Source organism: Eptesicus fuscus, chromosome 8, assembly GCF_027574615.1.
Source record: "Eptesicus fuscus isolate TK198812 chromosome 8, DD_ASM_mEF_20220401, whole genome shotgun sequence".
In the NCBI taxonomy this organism is placed as follows: domain Eukaryota; kingdom Metazoa; phylum Chordata; class Mammalia; order Chiroptera; family Vespertilionidae; genus Eptesicus; species Eptesicus fuscus.
Genome location: NC_072480.1, coordinates 67,628,301 through 67,652,634, shown reverse-complemented (window position 1 = coordinate 67,652,634; position 24,334 = coordinate 67,628,301). Strand labels below are relative to the sequence as shown.

At 38.6% G+C, this 24,334-nt stretch overlaps 1 pseudogene; it reads right to left on the bottom strand.

Annotated features, from left to right (window-relative positions):
- Positions 1 to 18,456: 18,456 nt before the first annotated feature.
- LOC103288312 (AP-2 complex subunit alpha-1-like) lies at positions 18,457 to 22,235 on the bottom strand (annotated as a pseudogene).
- Positions 22,236 to 24,334: the final 2,099 nt, after the last annotated feature.

Here is a 24,334-nt window from a genome sequence, read left to right as displayed (position 1 = left end):
TTGCAATTGGCAACAAAACTTGTTAGGATTGCTTGGTTAATATTCTTTTGTTGGAAAGGCGTGGTTTGGGCAAAGGAGAAAAGAAACCCAGCCTTATAAAAGGGAATGTCTGATTAGGCCATTGCCACAGCAGAGAGGGGCAGGTGCGGCAAAGGTTCAGGCTGTCCCACAGGCAAGGATGTCTGTGTGTATGGGACACCAAAGGCACCTGTCACACTTGAAACACAATTTGTTAACACTCACAATTGCAGAGCTCAGGAAGAATCACTGTTTTTAAAACTATTATTTCCCTGACACATAAAATGTACATACATATAAATATGTATGCCTTCTTCTGAGCTTCCCCTGCCCTCCACTTAATATTTGGCTATGGCCTTCTTCTCATGTGAATGAATTGGATGTACAGACATAATTTTTAATGGCTACAGTGGTATCCCTGACTGTTTGACATTACTATGGTTTACTTCACTAACCCTTTATTGTGGGGCAGGTTGTTTACGGTTTCCCCTGGCATCAAAAACTACAGTAAACATAATTGCTTATTTGACTGTTTACTTAGGACACATTCACAGACATGGAACTCCTGGCCCAAGGCTAATTCACTTGAATTTTGATCCACATTTCCAAATTGACTTTCTAGAAAGTGCTTCTGTTTGTTTAGTCCATTGGTTTTAAATCAGATTACACTCCCACAAATGGGGTAAGAGAAAACTGTTCAACACGCCTTCAGCAAATCCCAAACTCTTGCTGAACTTGAGCGACCCCTTCCTGGCATAGCTGTCTGCACACTTTTCAGGGCACTTTTGAAGGAAGGAAAGGGATCCGGCACCCTTATGGCTCTCCCGCGGGGACAAAGCTGGAAAAGCAAAGTTTCCTAAGGAGGTGGAGGCGCAGTGGGGACCCTCCCAGCTGGGGGAGGGGCACACCCAGATGCCCCCTGCACTCTGGGGCTGTGGCGGGGCACACGGGGTGGGGCCAGCCCTGGGCAGGCCACGGGGAAGGGCGGGGCAGCTAAGTTGTTTCCCCCTCTGGCCCCATCCCTGCCAGCCCTGAGTGGTAAGAGCCCCCGGTTCACTTCCCTGTCCCCTTCCCCAGACGGGTGGGTGGGGACAGCAGGTGGTGGGAAGACCATGCCATCACTCCCAGTCCTGACTCCTGAATCCCACACACTGTGTTACTGAGAAACCTTACTCGGGGACAGACCACCAGGTGCGGGACCAGGAGGATCCGGGCTGGAGGGTGAAGTCCAGGGAGGCACAGGTGGCACAGCTAAGGGCCCTATGTGGGTGCGGGGATGTGAGTGTGAGTGTGTGTCGCTCGGGTCCACACTCATGCACACACCCACACGCCTGCACCCTGGATCTACACCCTTGGCCACCAGGAACCTCCACAGAGCCTGCTGTGAGCTCAGATGCATCCAGTCCCAGCACCAAGCAAGTCTGAGAAAGTTTCCCCAGACTGACTCCCACCGTGCCGGCGGGAGGTACTCCCACCTCCCACTGCATGTGTAAGGTGCCCCACCTCCATGCACCTCCTGGTGACCATTTGTTTGGTTGTTTTGAATGTGAGCCCACAGCCCCCTCCCACTGCCAGCCTGCTGTTTGGTCATCTGTCCAGTCGTTTAGGTCATGATGGCCCCTAGCTTTTTATATATTAGGATTAGCTCTTGCTATTTAAGATATTCAGTATCCATCCATATTAGACACCTTTTCATCTCAAACATCTAAATTTATGTTTTATCTAACACTTTTTTTTTTTACCAGGAGTAGTGAGTCAGATATTGGAAAAACAAATATATTCCATTAACCTGAAAAATTAAAAGCAATAGCCATTCCAAGTAACGTGTCATTAGTCACTTGTGATTCATTCATCGTCCTGTCATCAAATGAAATGTACTGTGCTACAAGAGAAAGAGCAAACTGGTTTGTCCTTTAGATGTAGACTGGCTAGAGGTAATGGCAAACTGCTTATAGCTTAAGTTTTCTCTGCTGAGCAGCTAATAGATGATGACATCATTAACTCGTATTGAGATTAAATAAAAGATAATTGCCTTTGGGAGCAAGCAAGTTCATTTTAGAGGTTTATTTTAGGAAACAGGAAAAGCATGTATTTAAGTTGTTTAATAGATAATTGTTTAGATAGACAGATCTTGTACATATAGATGTACATTTTAAGGTAGTTTTTTATTTGTGTCTATGACTAGTCAACACAGATGCAATTGACACCAAGAGAGTAAGTGCCAAGAGAAATATGCAGAATCAAGGGACAAAAATATTGGGGGTGAAAGCACACACAACAAGAACACATTTAAATAGGACACATATATAAAGTCAGTTAAAGGGACTCAGAATAAACTGGTCAGAGAAGTGGGAATACTAGTAATTGAAAAAAAGAAAAAGGTGTTAAAACCAAGGAAAAAATAATATTAGTAAATGTCTATTGATCTGAGTAATGCTGAAAACAAAGATTCAGTACTATTTTTCTGAGGCAAATGTTGCACATAAAAACTTGATTTCTCTATTTTGTGATGTTATAATTAACATATACACTTGTTTAATGAAATTTATATGCAATACTAGTGGCCCGGTGCATGAAATTTGTGCATGGGGGGGGGGGGGGGAGGTGTCCCTTAGCCCGGCCTGCACCCTCTCCAATCTGGGACCTCTCGAAGGATGTCCTACTGCCGGTTTACAGGGATTGGGCCTAAACTGGAAGTCAGACATCCCTCTCTCAATCCAGGACTGCTGGCTCCTAACCGCTCACCTGCCTGCCTGCCTGAGTGCCCCTAACCACTCTGCCTGCCAGCCTGCTCACCTCCAACTGCCCCCCATGCCAGTGTGCTTGCCCCCAACTGCCCCCCCTGCCAGCCTGCTCACCCCCAACTGCCTCCCTGCTGGCCTGCTTATTCCAAACTGGTCCCCCCACTGTCCTGCTCACCCCCAACTGGCCCCCCGCCAGCCTGCTCACCCACAAATGCCCCCTCACTGGCCTGATCACCCCCAATGCCCTCCCCCACCGACCTGATCACACACAACTGTCTTCCCATCCTGGCCTGATCACCCACAACTGCCCTCTCCTCTTGGCCTCTAACCGCCTCTACCTCGGCCCCGCCACCATGGCTTTGTCCAGAAGAATGTCCAGAAGATCTCCTGGAAGGTCTCCCAGTCTAATGAGCATATTACCCTTTTATTAGTATAGATAGAGACCTGGTGCACAGGTGGGGGCCAGCTGGTTTGCCCTGAAGGGTATCCCGGATCAGGGTGGGGGGGTCCCTTGGGGCATGGGGCAGCCTGGGTGAGGGGCCTGTGGTAGTTTGCAGGCTGGCCACATCCCCATGGGGTGAGGGTCCCCACTGGGGGGGCATGGCCAGTCTGGGTGAGGGGCTGATGACTATTTGCAGGCTGACCAGGCACCCCAGCAGGGACTCTTACTCCATGGGGGTGTGTCCAGCCTGGGTAAGGGGCTGAGGGCTGTTTTCAGGCCTGCCATGCCCCCCGGTGACCCAGGCCCCCAGCCATTCCTTGAGCAGAGACCAGGGTGGGCTGGAAACCTGCATTGCCCCTGGTGACCCAGGCCCTCAGCCACTCCTTCATCAGCAGCCAGGCATGCAGCAAGCTTGGCTTCCTCCATCACTGGGGCAACCCAAGTCTCCTGCTCACTCCAGCTCCATGGCCACCTCCATCTTTGTTGTGTTAATTTGCATACTCGCTCCTGATTGGCTAGTGGGCTTAGTGGAGGGATGGTCAATTTGCATGTTTCTCTTTTATTAGTGTAGATTCTTGAGTGGTAATAAATTTTAGGCTATATACCCTTAATTAATGAAATAACATTTAAACCATCTGATAGCTAACAGCCTGTTTATAATAAAAGGGCATGTGACTAAAAATGAGTTTTTTAACTCACCAATAATCAAATCTGAAATATTGTTATGGTGATAATTTTTATAAATCAAAAAATAAATGGAATAAGCAGAATTACTGAAATCAAAATGATGATCTCTGTGGCATTTGATTAACTGCCAGGAAATGACTGATTTTTCATTAATCAAAATGAAAAAAGCAATCAGGTGGGCTTATAATATTTGCCACCACAGGTTCTATGATAACTGTTATTTATAATTTAATGTTCTCATGGATAATTAGCATTGTGAATACTCAGCATATATTAATGGTTTACAAGTAAGAATTTACAAACATGTTACAGCTTCAAAGAATCACAAGACTAGCATAAATAGTGCACCTGTTATGTTAGATCCTGTTCAAAACAGTGATTAAAACAAAAAAAAAATTCAAACCTGGAGAGTATTATGCTAATGTTTTGGGTTGGACAACATCACCAGTAGAGGAAGTTAGAGTGCTCTTGAACTCTTCTAACTTTTTCTTCCAGATAGAAAGTAAGAAAAATAAACAGATGCATGCTTGGGACAAATAAAAGTATGGAACAAAGCTTCCCCAAACCCTACAAAAAGTAAAATCCACTTTGGATGAATGTCTAGCAACTATGAGTAAACATAAAAGGTTCACTTCAGACAACCAACTGTCTTTTTGTGAAGGTCTGATATCCTAAAATTCATGATTTGGAACCTAATCAGGGCCCATTTACAAAATTCACTACTGACTATCTTCACTCTTGTAATGAGAAAAGTACTTCATTGATGTTAAAATTTCAAGTTCCAATAATTTTAAATATCTTCTGCATATATACCCTGAATATGGACAAATAATTTAGTGATTCCTTAAAAGATAGTTGCTTTTTGTTACTTAATTTACTAGAAAACATAACATTTTAGTATTTTATAATGACATTTGAGCTATTTTATTTTTAAAACTTAGTCAAACTATGACCTGATTTTAAAATCTGGATATTTTATAAATGTTAATGCAAAACCTCTATTTTACTGATTACAATGCAAAAAGTAGGAGAAGCAAATTTTAAATCTGGCTCAGCTCACTGTTGTTAGAGATGGAAAAATAATAATCATTAACTTGCTGCTTGAATTTAATGATTAAAATGATTATTGGCAAACTGTGCATATGTAATTCATCATAACTTTTCCAGCATTCTTGTCAGCATGCTATATCGTTCCTTATCCCTCTCAATGAATGTAATAATTAGAAACAACTAATTTTAAAAAGCTTTCCTACATATTATTTTTTCTCCCTCAATCTCCCTTGCTGGATTATCAGGAGACCACTCTGGATTCAGTTCAGTCTTTGGGACATTAATATTGAGGATTTTTATGTTGGCACATGAATAAGCAATATGTGCCCTCTGACCCACAACTAAACCATACGCTTTGGCACCTACACAAGTGGCCCTCAAAGCAGATTTTTAGGGGGACAGAAGCTGTAGCAGCAGGAGTGCCAGCATGAAGAGCCTGATGAGCTGCCCTTCAAACTCTGATGCCAACTAGCCAGCCCTGATCTGTCTGAAATAGAAATTCTATAAGAAGAGGCTATTCCCTCATGAACTTTTCAAAAGTTAGAATGAAACCAAAACATCATTGGAGCACAAGTACTGACTAAATAAATATCTTTATTGGTATTTTAGATTGCTTAGAAGATGAATATAATGAACTAGAGGCCCAGTGCTTGAAATTTGTGAATGGGTAGGATCCCTAGCGGCTGCCGGCTGCTGGCTGAAGCCTCCCTTCCCCTGGCTGCCGGCTGCCTGCTGCTGCCGCCAGCAGGGGTGGGGCCTGCCAGGGGGCCTGTTCAAAGAGGCCTCCCCAAGCCCTCTGTTCTTAATATTTCATGTTTTTTAAGAGAGATTCTATAATTATCTCCTATGTGCCCTAAAGACCTATTACCAAATTTCCCAGGTAATTTTAGATTTTTGAAGCAATTTGTATTTTTTTAAGTGAAGAGTATCATTTTACTTAAATATAGAATTTAGTTCTAACTTTCATGATGAGACAGCCATGATCAACTCTTTGAAAACATCATACAGTCCTGGGTCAGCCTTCATCACTTTTGTAGCTTAATTCAGTCATCTGTGAACATACACTTCAAAGGCACAGGGAGAACTTGGAGACAGTTCAGATAGGTTGGAATCAGAGTTTTACAGCTGGAGGGGAACATGTGGAATCAATGCAATCCCCTAGATACACAGAGAAGAAGATACATAAATGATTGGAGAGATAGCTAAAGCTAACATTTTTAAGAAATAATTATTTATTGTGTTGAAAAGGAAGGCAAAAGAGTACCCTACAATTACAGATATGTAAATTAAAAAGAAATATAAGGATGCCACAGACCACAAACACAAACAAAAATACGCAATCACACATAATCACACATAACAGCAATACATACTTCTTCCTGTCCAAATCAGACAAATAGTAGGATACTATGCTATAAATCTACACAAATGCAATAGATGATGTGAGCTGTTGTTCATACTATCTGAAGAAGTTATTAATGCTGAAATCTTTATATTTTAGTGGCAAAAAATATTAACTAATATTTAGGTAGCAGTCTTTAGATTTAAAAGCGCTTTTATGTAGCTTATTAATTAGCATACAATCCTGTGAGGTAGGTATTAATATATGCATTTACTGTATGTGGAAAGTAAAGATCAGAGAAACTAAAATTAACAAAATCTTGTAGTTTGTAAAAGCCCTTGATAATAGCATTATTTGGTGTAAAGCTGTAAGAGATATGCATAACACAAACCCATCTTAAGAAAGGTGGGGTTTTAGAAAGCTTTCCATACAATTTAATCTTTGAAAGTTTAAGTTTTCAAACAGTAAACCTCAGTTATTTGGGGAGTACACTCAAGCATACATAGATAATTCATGGTAAATCAGTGTTGTCTGATGGAGGCAACATGGGTTTGGGCACAGTCAGGCTTATAATCAAATTTAGGCTTAGCATTGCATTCTTGTGTCCCATTCCCCATATTTATTTACCTTCATGGAACTGCAGCTATGCCTTCTGTAAATAGTGGGAAATACCTATATCAAAAGGCTAATGTGAGGCTTATGTGAGATTATGTGTGTAAAAGGCTTTCTGCCAGCCTTTCCATAAACACTATTCTATTGTTTTGTGTATTTATGCACAAATCTTCAGTCCCAGATGGACAGGGTTAGGATTCGATTTGGAGTTAGTATTAGAAACAGAGTTAAGATTAGTATTATAGCTGAGGATTAAGAAATCTTTATTTTCCCCCGTTAATAATTAGAATATGCAATTACTATGTATCCCTTGTGAATGGCATATAAGATAGACCTTAAAGGCCTCTAACAGTGTCTGACACATCAAAGTTGTTAAAAAATATATATTGTTTTGAATACTGTTAAATTTGCTAATACTAGTAAATAGACATTGTCTAGTCCCCCAAAATACAGTGTCATTGCTTTTACTCAAAACTCACTCACTACAAGGTTAGCTAAAAATATTATTTCTGCACTATTATTGTCAAAGGAACCATTTGTGTTAGATGATGGTTTCTTTTTAATTGTCCGTAGGTGAATGAGTGATATTCTCCCATATTCAATGAGCTGCAGAAAACATTGCAGTGCTACAGTCTGTGTGCTACTGTTGTTCTATAGGCAGAAATGTGGTATAAAATAATAAATTAATAAGAACTTGATTATGATTTGTATACACACTATAAATAGCCTAGATTTAGATTATTTAAATTTTATTTCTATTATTTTAAAACTATATATTTTCAAATACTTGATGGTCATGCCCCAGATAAAGGCAGAGATTAATTGAGCATCTGCTATGAATTAAACATTATGCATTAGCATTAAATTCTCACTTAATCATGTATCACTGTTTTAAGTGATAAATAGACTTAGTGATTGAAAAGCTAACTCATAAGGCATGCTCATTTCTTGCTTATGTAAGAGTGCCAGGTGGATGTTTATAATAGAGTGGCAGCTCTCCTCCAGGTTACCATTTAGGGAGTGCCTCTACACTCTTGAGGTTCTGTAGTCCCCTACTCCTTCATTATCATTTGAATCAATGAGAAGAGAGGAGGATCTCATAGTAAAGCTTTTTATGGCCAAGTCTGGAAGTGGCAAACATCACTTCCACTGGAATTCTTCTGTAAAGAACTTAGTCACATGACCACCTAGTACAAGGGATGCTGGGAAATATTTTCTACCTATACCTTCAAGGAAGGAATACCTTGAGCTCTGAGAATTAAATAATTTGTGTAATGAGCAGGTTTTGGAGCCAGGTATATCTGACTCCAAAATTTGAATAGTTCCTGGTTCTCATGTAAAAGATTTGTGTTTCTACCACTCTCAAAATCACTGTACTTTTTTCTCCTTCTTTTTGATCCTGAGTTACTGAAGAAGCCAGAATGAATAACCCTCCTGAATATCTTTAGCTTTAAAAATTCCTACTGTAAACATCTATTCAAGATTTGATCTTTTAAGTGTGCAGAGTGGGATAGAAATGTGCCCACCAACTTTTGTTAAACATTAACATGAGGGTTGTCTAAGACATGAAAGGCTATGGGGGTCCCTTTTCACTCAAGTAAATTCCAACATATCTTGAGAGCAAGAATGCAAATATTCCCTATTTTAAAATAAGCATAATCCAGTAATTAATTAGAAGTATAATATTGCAGAAGCCATGGAAATGCATCTCTCAGCTCTACTCCAAGAGAGGTTGCTGTGATCACCAAGCTAAGAGAGCCCAATTGACACCCTCTGGATCTACCACCACATGAAATACTGATGCCACACATTCCTCAGGCTTCTCCAGTCAAAATGTTAATAAATATTTTAATAAAAAGAGCCATGAAAATCATTGGTCCTTTCAGATATTAAAATATAAGGCATTAATAATAGCAATCATAAAAACAATGATGGGACAAAAATAGACCATCAAACAGAATTCAGAATTTAGAATTTGTTTTAAATCTTAAACAATAAAGGAACTAAGTATAATGTAGTTTGCTTCTAACCTTCAAAATCCATGGTAAAAAGAGACTATTTAATAAGTGATCAGAATAACTAGGTAGACATTTGGAGAAAATATAAATTTGGAGCTACATACCACCTGACTATTCACCATAATATATTTTCAATGATCAAAGATTTACATGTGAAATAAGTAAGCCATGAAACTCTTAGAAGAAAATATAAATAAATCACATTATAATATTGAAGTGGAAAACACCCTTTTAACTCAAAACCCAAAAGCAATAAATGAAGACTTTGATAAATTTAACATAAAAATCAATACTTCTATAATATAGAAAGTATACTCAAAACAACTTCTTTTGGAAGGGGAGTGGGGGGAAGTAGGAAGCAGTGCTCAAACTTACCACAAGGACCAAGCTTGGATAATTTGCTTTAAGAAACCAACCCAGCCCTAACTGGTGTAGCTAGATTCACTGGGCATTGTCCCATGCACCAAAAGTTTGCCAGTTTGATTCCCATCAAGGGCACATGCCTGGATTGTGTGCTCAATCTCTAGTAAGGGGCATGTAGGAGGCAGCCTGTCGATGTTTTGCTTTCACATCCATGTTTCTCTCTCCTTCTTACTTCCTCAAACTCTAAAAACAAATAAAATTTTAAACAAAGAATATGGTCTATTCATTTAGAAAATTAAAAAAATAAGAAAACAATCTAGAAGAAAGAATATAAGTAGATAGTTCACAAAGAAAACAAAATACAAATAATTATTAAACACATAAAAAGATGTTTGGCCTCACATATATTGAGTGAAAATGCCTACTAAAGTTTTATTGAAATATAATTCTTCTACAGACATTTAAGGAAAAAATTTGTATTTTGATAACTCACCCTGTGATAAGACTATAGGAAAATAGGCATTTGTATACATTGCTGCATTAAGTTATCACCATCCTTCTTGGTGGTGATTCAGTTATGTCATCACTATCAAGTTTGACCCAGCAACCCAGCAATTACATTCTGAGAATTTACTGGCACAAATGTGAAATCATATAAGGTTATTTACTGAAATATCTTTTATATGGGCACAGGATGGAAAAACTCCCTCAATAGAAAATGCCCCCTACAGTTAACTCCTTATAATGGAATGGTATATAACTAAAAGAAAAAGAATGATAAAAACTGTATTCAAATGTGGAAATATTTCCAAGATACTTCAAGTGAAGAACAAGATAGAGAGTAATGAGTTTGGTGTACTGCACATACCATAAGAATGTATAAAAATATATTTATATTTATATGAATACTAGTGGCTTGGTGCACGAAATTCGTGCACGGGAGGTATCCTTCAGCCTGGCCTGCACCCTCTCCAATCTGGGACTCCAATCGAGATTGGGTCTAAACCGGCAGTCAGACATCCCTCTCGCAATCCAGGACTGCTGGCTCCTAACTGCTCACCTGCCTGCCTGCCTGGTTGCCCCTAACCACTCTGCCTGCCAGCCTGCTCACCCCCAACTGCCCCCTCTGTTGGCCTGCTCACCCCCAACTTCCTTCCCGCCCCCCCCCCCGCCAGCCTGCTCACCCTCAACAGCCGCCCCCACCGGCCTGATCACCCACAACTGCCCTCCCCTCTTGGCCCCTGACAGCCTCTACCTTGGCCCCGCCACCATGGCTTTGTCCAGAAAAACATCTGGAAGGTCTCCTGGAAGGTCTCCCAGTCTAATTAGCATATTACCCTTTTATTATTATAGATATGAATATAGATCTGTATGTATTTATAAGTGCAAAAGAAACTCTGAAAGGAAGCATAAAAAACTGATGATCATGATTACCCCTGTGTGTATATGTGTGGTGGGGGGTGGGAAGGCTGTGCAGATGGAGGATGAGAATGAACAAGATACTTTTCCTTCTATACATTTCAAAACTTTTTATTTTTACATTCAAATTCTTTGATTATCTATTCAATTTCTTTAATCAGAAGAAGAGTGCCAGAGCAAGCAAAGGTTAATATATATAAAAATTCATTTATTCTAAACATGTTTATTCAACAACTACAGTGTGGCAAGGACTGCACCAGGCAATGGAGAATGAAGAATGACAATTCGAGTACTTAAGCAGCATACAGTGGAGTGAAAAAAGCTGACAAGCAATCATGACCTACATTTAAATCTTCAGTGATTGAGGAAAGGGAACTGCACCAGCAGCAACGAAATCAAAAGGGAGAGAAGCTTTAAGACATGTCATTGATAGGAGACGCTCTGCAATTTAATGAAATAAAGAATTTATGTAAATTAAAAATTCCAGTAGGGAGCAGAGATTGGCATTTAGAAAAAAATCTGAAACTGGATTTTGAGTGTTTTTTGGGTTGATAAGTCTAAGGGAGAAAGCAAAAAGAGAAGGGAACCTAGAAGTAATCATGGACAATGTCCGCATTTATTGTGTTTCAGACATTTTCCGTTATCAAAAGTTTCCCTTCAATATTCTGTTTTTGAGAAGTTAGTCTCAATAAAGGTAAGATGGAAGTATTTTTTAGGTATAGCTTAAAAAGTCTTAAAACTCTGGCAAAACTTCCAGCTTTTTATGATAATAATAATAAAAAGTAAAACTTCACAGTAAGATAAGTACGGCCCACGACACATTTCTGAAGTTGCATGTCTGACATCTGGTGAGATGTCTGGTGCCATTTTATGATTTATGATGTAGGGAATTTGAAGGTTCTTTGGATACAGTATTACTCAGGTTAAAAAGACACTTTGATTCAAATCTATTTTCTTTTATGTTTGATCATTCAGAGAAATCATTTCATGTTGAATATTAATTCTTCCTAGAGCCAGCTGGTAGAACATGATGCTAATGAGGCCAAAGTTGCTGGTTCAATCCCTGTACGACCGACAGGTCTCACACAGGGAAAGCTTTTTTGTATGCACTTCTAATCAAGTCCAGCTGTCTTCCAAGTTTGTCATTGGGCACAAAGGGACCCAGGTGAGAGAAGGTGAATTCCTGATGAGGAATTATCTTCCACAAAAAGTAGCAGAAGTTTCTAACCCAGTTAATCTTACATCTCACAACATGACAGACTGTGGGCTCTAGTCACCTATATTTGTCCTTGAGGGTGTGTGTGTGGTTTTTTTTTTTTTTTAATGTAAGACAAGATTATTCAAATAAGTATATCACAAATGAATCACTAAATCAGAATAAAGGAAAAATTCAAGGTGATGCGTACCTGCGATTGAATTCCTCTGATGTCTCCTAGGCCCTGTAATTGTCAACCAGAATATGTTCTATTGCTCTTGTTTTAAATCTGAGCAGAGCTTTACCATGTAGAAAAATAAAACCAGAAACAAAAGTGCATTTTCAGACTCCATCACAAGTTCTGCCAGGCATAGAGTTTACAAGTGTAACAATGGCAGCTGTTCCCCTGAGTAAGAACAGCTGGAGAAAAACAGAACTAGAGTCATTATCTCTCAGATTATGATCTACTGGAACAATGCCCAAAACATCCACACTGACACTGAATGACAGCAGTTAACCTCTGATAACCCTCTATGAGTTTGTGTTTCATTTCACTAAGAGGAATTAACAATATCACATATTCAAAATCAAACAAAATATCTCAGAATTACTCCAATACTTGAGGTGTAAAACCTGTTTTATTTTAGATATTTTGAGCTGGTTGTATTCAGGATAAATATTAGTCACTCTATTCCATTTAAAGATTACAATCTAAAACAGACTTTGGGGGAGTCAAGTAATAGAGTTAGTACTATTCAAGTTATTGATAAAATAATATAATCCAGTTTTGATAGTTAGATACTTCCACAGTTAGAAATAGATGCCTCCTATGTCCAGATGACTAAGGATGGAGAAACATCTTGTCAACATTACACCCTCTGGGTACATATTAGAATTATTAATTCAAAAAGTGAGTTAGATTTAAGGAAAATCTTAAGAACAATTTAGAAAAGAGAACAACGAATTGGATAAAAGAAAGGATGTAATTCAAACAAGAGGCAAGGAGTAAAGAGTCATGAATTCAATGAGGATAAAAGCTGGAAATATAATATTGTCATCATGATCTTAGCTGCAGAACTAAAATGAGTAAAAGTTTATTTTTTCTTGTTATTATGAACATCATAAAATAATCAACCCAGACATCAATCAAAACTACAAAAGTTCATTTAATACCTGGACAACTGGAATAAAAGATGCTAGATTCTGAAAGAATTTGATATTGAGAGAAGTGAAATTTATCTAGAAAAGAGAGTCAGGAAAAAAACTTGGTAGCATATGTAACCATTATGCATCCTTTTATGCCCTTAGAATTTTATGTTTAACAGAAAAATTTAATTCAAGTACTCCACAAGATTTATGAAGTGACAACAAAATAGATAATATCACAGCTTACTAAAAAAGCATAAGTTTTAGAATCAGGCAGAACCTATATTAAGCCAGCAAATCATAATTGCTGAAGTTTATCAATTGTTTCCTATAGCCCCAGGGATCTTCTGTAGGCTGTAAATAGATTATTTTATCAATAAATTCATCCAACCACCCTATAATTTTATATTACTTATTATTCTTTTTTTTATATAGGTGAGGGAAATCACATACAGAGAAGTTGAATAACTAGGCCTAAGTCACAAAGATAGTGTCACAAAAATAAATTGTGAAATATATCATTTCTCCCAAGTATCACTAGCTGGGTGACTCTAGGAAAGTCTCTACACTTCTTGTTATCTCACCTTGCTCTTCTGTACAATGGGACTGAAACCTGTTTATGAGGTCAAAACCACTGATTTCTGCTGATAGTGTCTCAATGCTAGTTGATATCATTATGAACATTAGAAATTTTCTGTGGTGGACTAAAGAAGGAAGAAAGGACCAATGCCCTTCCTAATTGTCTAAACTTCCTTGACTGCTCTTAATGGGTAGGTGAGGGGCCCTTGTAAAGCAAACTGTTTATCATGGTTTTGAAGAGTCCCTATTTGCTTTGAGCTTCCAGATGTATGCTTCATGCTGTGACTTTTCCCTCCATCCACATTAACAAAAAAATTAAAAAACTGGGAAGTTCCACACATCAGAGGTGCTAATGAGAGGAGGCAATAAATCCAGAGATGGGGAAGGGACTGGATGGATGCCTATGCAAGTATTGATTGAAATTATCGATGTCTATGTTGGCCAAGAGAGCTTTAAGGTTCTCCTCAGCTTGACTAAACTTTAGACAAACGTCCTTCTGACTGTGGACCCCTGACCTCCCTTTTCTAAGAACAATTATTTTTTTTTTTTTTTTATTTCTTTATTGATTAAGGTATCACATATTTGTCCTCATCCCCCCATTCCCATCCCACACCCCTCCCCACACATGCCCCCATCCCCCCTGTTGTCCTTAACCACTGGTTAGGCTCATATGCTTGCACACAAGTCCTTTGGTTGATCTCTCCCCTTTACCCCCCCCCCCCTACCCTCCCTCTGAGGCCCAACAGTCTGATCCATGCCTCCTTGTTTCTGGGTCTGTTCTTGTTCATGAGTCTATGTTGTTCATTATTTCCCCTAGATGAGTGAGATCATGTGCTATTAGAAATAAACTTATAAGAACTGAAAATGAGACAAGCAATAAACTTCATACTTTTACATTCTTTCTCTGCCCATTTGAAATGTAAATCTCCCCCCTCTTGCAAATTTTAAAACCAGGAATGTCTTTCTCAAGGAACTGGGAGCCATCCCTTTAAAATGTAATCAGGAAAGAGAGAGTCTCTATCCCCCAGTCTCTGTGCACCAGTTAGCAAACACAGATGCCTAATCTCTGAACAATCAAAATCCTCCAGCACTTTTACACCAGCTCACCGCAAGGCTTAAACACTCTTCCATCTCTTGTTTCAACAAAATTCTATCTCACTCTCTATTGTAATAATCTTCACCTTCATTGCAATAGTCTTAAATAAACTCTTCCTCTCCTGTTTAACTCTAATTCATACAATTTTTCTTTGATAGTGGTGGGTTTAATAATCTATAATGAAGTCAGATACTAGACACAAAATGAGAAGAGAAATGTGAAAGTGGATTTTCTGATGAGAAAAAGAAAATGAGGATTGTGCCAGCATTTCTCTGTGTGAGCTCTTTATGCAAAAGCACCAGCACATCCATTATGTCCTTATTGGGTCATGAAGGGAGACATCCTCAAGAACGCAGAAATCTTGGGAAGAACTGAAAAGGGGGGACATGAAAAATAAGTGACAGCTTTAAAAAAGGACAATTATAAAATTTATACTCTAAAGGCATAATAATAGACTTTTATGCAAATCACAGTGCATTTAAATGCAAATTAAAGGCATATTTTATGCAAATTTATATGTGGTCCTCCTGCCTGTTTCACATATCTGGCTGTGACCTTATAAAGACCTCAGCAACAATTCCTACCTAATGTTTTAGAGCAGTTAGGCAAAGAAGAGATAGACTGTGGGTTGTTCTCCAAGTGACTGAGTGAGGTTTAGGAAGGAAGAAGGTAACTTCCTAATGATCTGAAATACTTAGGAGAGGCCAGAGGAAGAAAACTCTTCCACGACAGCTCCCAGCATTGATGGGCTACTATGGATATCAGAGCTCTTGTTAACCATAAAAAGAGCCAGTGTCTACTCGGCAGCATTAATGAACCCTGGGAAGCAGAGAAGACTTTTCTTGGGGCAGGGAGATCTTTGAAAGCACTTGCTACTCCTTCAAAGAGTATCAAGTGCCAATTCTGTCCCTTTAGCCATGAGAGCTTCTAGCTATGAGATCTTGGGTGATTAAAAGATAATTTTTTGAGTCTCAGGTCTTTAACTATAACAGAAATAAAACTATCTGATAAAAATAGGTGTTATGGCCCAGCTGGCAGAAAAGAGAAGGCACAGGATATAGAGAACTGCTATTGTCATTACTATCATTACAATTCTTGTACTTTTTCCATTTTTTATTTCCAATCATAAAAGCCATTCTCTACTTGACTGCAGGTGTGTGTGTGTGTGTGTGTGTGTGTGTTCTTCAGGAAACAAATATGGAATTGTACTTAGTTGAGAAATACATTCCAAGTAACTTAAGACTGGATAAATTAATATTTACTATACAGCATTTATTGTAATGACTTATACACAATATTTGCTCAATAATTAATTTTGACTTTACAAGTATCATGCTGTATTAGTTTGCTAGGATTTATGTAACAAAGTATCACAGAATGGGTGGCTTTAACAATAGATATTTATTTTCACACACTTCTGGGAGCTGGAAGTCCAAAATCAAGGGACTGGCAAGGTTGGTTTTTCCTGAGGCCTGGCCCCTTGGTTCATAGGTGACCATCTTTTCCCTATATCTTCACAACTCCTGTGTGTGTGTGTGTGTGTGTGTGTGTGTGTGTGTGTGTGTGAGAGAGAGAGAGAGAGCGAGAGAGAGAGAGAGAGAGAGAGAGAGAGAGAGAGAGAGAGAGTCCAAATACTCTCTTCTAATAAGGACATCTGTCATATTAGATTGGGGCCCACCCTAATGACCTCATTTTAACTTAATTACTTCTGTAAAAGATCCTGTTTCCATATATGGTCACATTCTAAAGTACTAGGTATTAGGATTTCAATATTTGAATTTTGTGAGGGACACAATTCAGCCCATAACAGATACCTTCCCTTCATAAACATCTATGTTATGTAACTTTCTCTCCTCACTTTTTATATGTATTTAATTTTTGGTATATATTTAATTATTCAGACAAGTTTTAAACTTGATCCAATAGAGGACATTCATAATCCAAGTACCTGATTTGGAGTCATCCAGCCTCTTTGGATAGAACAGGCTAGGATCTTGTATAAAAATGCATGATAGAAAGAATAAGACTGTAAATTCCTGGAGAGTGAGAAGAAAGCATTCTTATTTCTATGTAAATCCCACCGTACTCATACATTACAAAAAAGTCATAGTAAATGACTATTGGAAGAATAAGTGAATCAATGAATAAATAAACAAGATTCAGAAAGCAACAGTTAATATAAAATTGTTTCTTCTAAAGGCATACAAAATAATCATGTTGCCTTCTTGAAGACTCTTTAGAGCCATATAACTGGAGTATCTTCCATTTGAGAAATAGCCTGGAGACCCATATTCATCTATAGAGAAGCCTGAAATGCATCTGGAGGTTTTCCAATGTTTTCAGAGCTCTATGAGTGTTCCTCCAGAACTGTGAAGATATTTCAGAGAAGAAATATACCAAAGTCTTGAGTAGACTCTGAGGAAAAGAAAGGCAAGAATACCACACAGCTGAAATGGTTGAAAGCAAGAAATTTAATAATAAAAATGGCAGGTCATTGTATTCTTCCTTTTGGAGGACCAATTTTGTTCCCTTTGATCAAGTAATAGGCTTAATGTGCAAACGGGCAAGTGATCCATTTAATCCCAAAATGACTGTGTCTTCAAGTATCAAATTAACTTAGCCATTCTGATAAAGGCAATCTACCAATATGCTAACCACTGTGCTGTATCTACAGAGAACTTTGTCTTAGTGTATAGTTGTCCATTTTGAAAGGAAAACTGTCATTTTTTTAAGAAGTCTGTAGCTTCTGTATCTCCACAGTTTATCCCTTCCCTAATTTTCAAATCCCTATTTCCCACTTTTTTTCCAATTTTAAATTGAATAATTTTTTAAAATGAGATTGATAGATGATAAATATATAAAAATAGGTATAGACAGATAAAATCATTGAAACATTAATATCTACCTAGAAAAAGATTATTGTTACCAACATACATTTTAGTTCTCTTTTATGTTGTTTTTATCTTAACAAAAGCAAAAGAAGAGGGAAGGAAGAGGAGACAATTGTACATTTCTAAGTGTTTTATCAGAGCGTGAGTTTTGAAGTTGTGCTACAGTCCCTGGTGGAAATTTTTTTCATCACAAACCACCTTACAATATGATACAATTTATCATGATTGTCATCCTAAGCTCAAGACAGAGCAAAAATAGAATCCTAGAGACTCCATGTGGGAGAAGCCATGTACCCAAGAGCATGTTCAAATCTTAAAAAACCATTATCATCATTGGATGCTAGCTGCTCACTACTTATTTTCACAAATCAGTAATTGGCCTTGATTTCCCAATCTTAACTCTTAAGCTGGCTGCAGTGCATATTAATCAATAAATATTTAGCAGAAAATATCACACAAGTGCATAAACTTGCTTCTAAAACTCAACAACCATATATTATATGCACTGCTCATTCTTTATATAGACAAGACATTTTAAATTTTGTTCTTTTTCATTTTTTAACTGCATTTTATTGTCCCATGAGCTTTTTTTTTTTTTTTTTTTTTTTTTTTTTTTTTTTTTTAGTGTCTCTCTGTTTATTGGATCACAATAATACACACACCCCTAGACTGGGAGGGGGCAGGAGGGGCCACAACAGCGTGGGTAGGTGGGAGGGGAGGAGGCGCCTGCTTCCCTGGCCCCTCTCCCCTCTGTGCTTGGGGGGGAGGGGGGCGGCTCCTTTTACCCCCCAGAATGTAAACAGCAAAAATAAAAATACAAAAGGCCAGAGGAAAGTCCCAGGCATCCCCCTACCCTGGGGTCTTCCCTGTCACCAGCGGAGGTCCCCTCACTGCTCCAATCCACCAAAGCTCCCTCAGTCCTAGGGGCTTCCTGGCACCAGCCACATTTCCGGGGGCAGGTCCAGGGCTCAGAACTGCTGGGCCAGCAGCTCACACAGGTGAGTGGAGACAGGCTCCTTGCTGGTGCGCAGGGTCAGCCGGTACATCTGGGTCTGGGCATTGGGCTCCAGCCGGAGCAGACAGCCCACCTGCAGGGCTTTAGTCTGGATGATCCCAGCCCCAACGAAGTTCTCAGGGTTGGGGTCCACGTTGTCCAGGAGAGCAGAGCCAAACCCCAGGAGTTTGGCCTTGGTGACTTTAGCGTCCATGGTGTGGTTGGCTTTGAAGATGTTCTGCGCCTCCTGTTGGGGGAGGCTCAGCTGATTCCAGCGCTGGAAGAAGTCCTGGGCCGCATCTCTGTTGGCTGGAAGAACTTGTTGATGGTCCTGGGGAGCTTCAGGGTGAGGGACTGAGGGGCTCCCCCATACCTGGCGTTGGAGAGAGGGAGCCCTCAGACCGCCCCATGAGCTTTTAAACTTCGGTCAGAATTTCGACTTAAACCAAGATTTTATCTCTAATTTGAGGCAGGGGAAGGATATAATGTGTTAAAAAGAAGATGGAAGTGTAGTGAGTTTTCTGCAATTATCAATCTAGACGTCAGTGCAGATGCCTTCTGGAAATCCCCAATACATAGAGGGTAAGTTAGAATGACAGCAGGCAGCAGATAAAAGGAGCACTTGGCAATTTGGAAATCCTTTCAGCATGACACACTATGCAGTAGACAACAATTTTGCCTTTCTTTAAACTAAATAACTTGCTTTTATTTTTGTCTGATTTTGATCACTAGCACAACTGCACAGACAATTAACTTCAGGCTAAATCCCCAGTCAGGGCACATGCCTGGGTTTCCGGCTCAATCTCCAGTAGGAGGGATGGGGGAGGCAACCAGTCATCTCTCTCTCCCTCGCCCTTACTCTCTGAAATCAATAAAAATATATTTAAAAATAAAAATAAAAAAAGAAGGAAACATCAAGAGGAAAGGAAATGTTTCCAAATTTCAAAATCTCTCTTCTTCCCTCCTCTCCATCATTACACACCATCATTACATGCAATTAAAGTTAAATCAACTAATCTCACCATTTCATTAATTACATTTGGACCTCAGGTCCATCTGGTCAATCCATCTTTTCCTATATGTCAAATTCTTACATTCAAGTTTCTACTGGACGGTCTACCTTGCTAAAATATAGGTACATATTTACATCACTAAATAGAAAGACAATGGTCTTTCCTCAAAATATGCTGTTCTTTCTTTTTTTAAAAAAAAAAAAAAGTATAATTATCCATCAAGTTGTTCAGTTCATAGGCTTGGGATTTAATCTCTTATTCCTTCTTTTTCAACTGCAACATCAAATTTTATGACTTCTCCCTCCATGACATCTTTGAAATCTGTCCCTTTTCTCATCGCCCCACCATCTCTCAATTCAGACCTCAATCATCTCTCACCCAGATTATTACTGCAACAGCTATAAAACTTGCCTCTCTAGACCACACTGACACATTAATTCCATGATGCACACAGCTAGTCATCTTTCCAAAGTGCACATCTCTTCATTTCACTTCTGTAATTAAAAACCCTTTGCTGATGCCACATCCTCCAAGGAATAAAGTCCAAATGACATGGAATAGTGAGCAAGTTCCTCATGACTTGTCCCCTGCTTCATTTCCTCTCAGAAAGCACTTATGGCAATGGCAGCTTACTTTTATATTCCATCTCCATCTCTCCTAGCAGCTCCTTAAGAGCACAGATTCTGTCTTTTTAATCATTGAATATCTCTGAATTCCAAGTACATACTTCAACACCAGAACCATAAAAGTTGGTGCTCAATAAACATTGCTTAGAGAATGAAAAGATGGCAGAAAAAAAAGTCTTAATAGTGAATATCACAGATCAGCTATTCAAAGATGTGTTGCTATTGCTACAGTGACATAAGCAAATTAAACCTTCTTAGCTTCAGTTATTAAGAGGTGGTGGAAACTAATGGTTAGAATGCAAACTTTAGATTCAGACAGACTTAGATAAGTAAATTTTTGTCCTGTGTGATTTTCTATGCCTCAATTACAAAATAAATTAAGCAAAAACTCTAGCCTTATTTTTGAATTTACTTTCTGCTGATATGGATTTGGAGGCAGCTCCATGACAAGATAAGCAGAAACTGATGCTGCCCAAATGACATGGCCTAGTGACTGAGTGTCGACCTATGAACCAGGAGGTCACAGTTTGATTCCCAATCAGGGCACATGCCTGGGTTGTAGGCTAGATCCCCAGTGTGGGGCATACAGGAGGCAGCCGATCAATGATTCTCTCTCATAATTGATGTTTCTATCTCTCTCTCCCTCTCCCTTCCTCTCTGAAATCAATAAAAATATTTTTTCAAAAGAAACCGATGCTTAAGAAACAATTAACAAGGTAGCTTGGGACTTCAGAGACAACTGAAATGGAAAATAAGAAGATATGATAGTTAATTTTATATCAACTTGGGTGGCCAAATTAAAGGTTACTTCTAGATGTGTCTGTGAGGGTGCTTCTGTATGAGATTAGTATTTGAATCTGTAGACTGAGTAAAGTAGATTGCCCTCTCTAATGTATGGACATCATCTAATCCTGAGGGCCTGAACAGAAAGAGCAAAAAGCAGAGAAAAAAGTTATTTGGTTCTTTTTTCTGTCTCACAACTTGAGCTGGATACCTCATCTCCTCTTGTCCTGCCCTTGAACTGTGATTTATTGGTCTCAAACTCAGACCGAATTATACCACAGGCTTTGCTGGGTCTCCAGTTTGCAGACAGCAGATCATGGGACTTTAGCCTCCTTAATTGTGTGAACCAATCCCTTATGATAAATATATATATATATATATAAATATATATATACACACAAATATTGGTTCTATTTCTCTGGAGAACCCTGACTAATACAAAAGAAAATGTATTATTTTAGCAAATTTGAGAGATTGAGGGAAAATGTATATTTATCCAGGTGCTATGCCAGCTACTTTTGCAAGGACTCTCTCACTTAATCTTCACTATAACATCTTCTTAGCTTCATTTTAAAGAAGAGCATCAGTGGGGTGTTGTAACATGCTTGAAAGCAGACAATTAGTTAGTTAATAATGGAATATGGATTAAGATATACATCAATCTGACTCCAGACCCTCTGTCTTTACCCATCACAGGCCGCTTAGGTATATTCTGGCACTGAGAGCAACAGAGCTGTTCTGTGTGGCCAGCTACTGCTGACTTTATGCAAATGGGCACATTTGTGTACAGCAAGTAGCCATATTGTTATGTGGTTTCATCAATTGACTTAGGATACTAACCTGTTTATGAAGACTACATGAATTATTTTATAAGAAAGATTATAAAGAAGGATAAGCATTATGATCAAAAATTATTTTTTTTAAAAAGGATAAAAGTTTCTAGAATCAAAGACATGCCTAAAAATCAAAGGAAGAGCTAGTTCTATTGAGATAGAAGATGTCAAAGTAGCAAAGTGATGAGTTTCTTGTATGCTAGGTTGGCTTCTTAATGTTAATATATTTTGATATATGTGGAAAAATTTATGGCATCATTATCATATACAAAAGATTCACCCATTCAGTAGATTGTTTTTAAGTTACCTGCATTCACTATCCAGGTAAAGTGTGCTAATGCAGTCAGAAAATAGTTGAAAATGCCATTTATAATCTTTAGTCATGTCTTCTGAGCATTATATTTCTCAGGTGCTCAGCATACTTTTGAGGTAAGTCATGCTACCAAGAAAAGGAGGACATTTGCTTTGTTATCTTAAAACAACTCAAGAAGCATATAGTAGCTCCTGAGACAAATTTCTTGAAAGAATGGAGTGAGTTTTAATATTAGCTCACAAGTATATTTGCACTTTATGATATTTATTACATAGGCTCAACTAATAAAAAAAAGTCAAAAATTTTAGAACCCACTGATTGACTAAAAGCATGTCATTATATGTGGTTTGTAGAAGACCTGCTTTCACACTGATAAGCTTTAATGTTTACTTTGCTTGATAAATTCGCCACCCAAGTCCCCTGGTGAAATCTCTCTAATGTACACTGAATAAATAAAAGCAATTTAAGGTGCAAGTAACTAATAAAATCTTCTGCTCATTATTTTAAGAGGATGTCACTAACTGACCAGAAATATATCACTTCATTAGCTCTGAAATCTTTAACAGACCAGTGAAATAAATCATAACTAAGTACATGTAGTGAAGGTATGGTTTTTTTAAAAATGCATCCCATGACTGTGATTTTTATCTCCTCGATGTGCTGTAGCACTCAATGGAAATATTGTTTTGGGAGATGTAGATAAATTTTAATATCAGTATCCATTTGCCTATTCTGTTCACAGAAGTACCTTATCCTGAACCTGCCCTTATTTTTATGAGCTAAAAAAAAAAAATCAGTTTAAGGTGAAAAGTTTTAAAAAAAACACCCGGGGTCCATTGTATATGAATACATGGGGAATTTTATGTGAATGTATGGGAAATTTTGTTTTATGCAGCACTTTAAAAATGATTTGAATTGATTTAAATGTCTTCCCACCAAGAAGTGGTGTATATTCCGACTTGAGCAACAGAATATAGCGGACGTGATGCTGTGCTGTCTTCTGCACCCAGGACTTATGACATTGGCAGCTCTTCAACACAACCACCACCATGCGTAAGGGGAAGCCCTGGGAAAAGCCCCACATAGAGGGGACCTGACAGTAGCACCCACTTGCCAGCCATATAAAGGAGCCATTGTGGATGCGGATCCCCCTTCCACTGAGCTACCTGCTCTGACACTTTGTGGAACACAGGTGAGCTGTCCCTAACATGTCCTGACAGATATACATATTAATGAGAAAACCAAATTAATGCTGTTGTTTTAAATGTGAGTTTTGGGATAACCTGTTACCCAGCAATAGATATTTAGAACATTTATAAAAACCAACAGGTGCACTGAGCAGTTATCTTGTAGAATGCCATGGGAAAGCCTAGGGAATATTTTGGCATATATGTGGCCTACATAGTCCTGTAGTGGAACCTAAAGCTTCTGAACTTGAACCTGTACCTTGACCACAGTACTGGATTTCACATATTACTTATACATAGCAATGCATATGTGTGTATATGAGAGTTGAAAGAGAAAGCTCCAAAATAAAATTACTACATTTTCTTTTCTGCCTAAAAAGTAAATACAGATGATCTGTGACATAGGTTAGATAATCTAGTCAAACAAGAAAACTTGAACCACACCTTGAAAATAGCAGCAAGTCACCTACCTATGGAGATGTCTGTGGTGGATCTATGTCAATTCCCCCAGCCCCATGTCCTGAAAAATTCACCAAGGGGTTGAGCAGAAACCAGAAAATAAATGGACTTCCTAAAATATGGTTCTCAACATTAGCTGCACAGGAGAAATAAGGGGGAAATTTTTTTCTGTTGCTCCACCCCAGAACAATTAAATTAACATATTTGGGGTATTTCCAGGCATCATTACTAATACACAACTAAACAAACCTAAAAGGCTTAAGTAAGCCTAATATCTAGTCAAAGCTCTCCATCACTAGTCTAGCATCTCTGCTTATGCATTCTTTCTTCTGTTTCCTAAACATGCCAATAAGTAAAGGGAAGTACAGTGGGGCTGGTGGATAAAGAACTGAGTTCTTTTGCCCCCCTGACTTTTCCCTAATCCTGAATGACTTCCTGTCTTGACAGTATGGCAAATGGAAGAAAAAGAAGGGGAAAAGGTAAAATAAAAAATGGTAAATGATAAAGAGAAAACGGTGAGCATC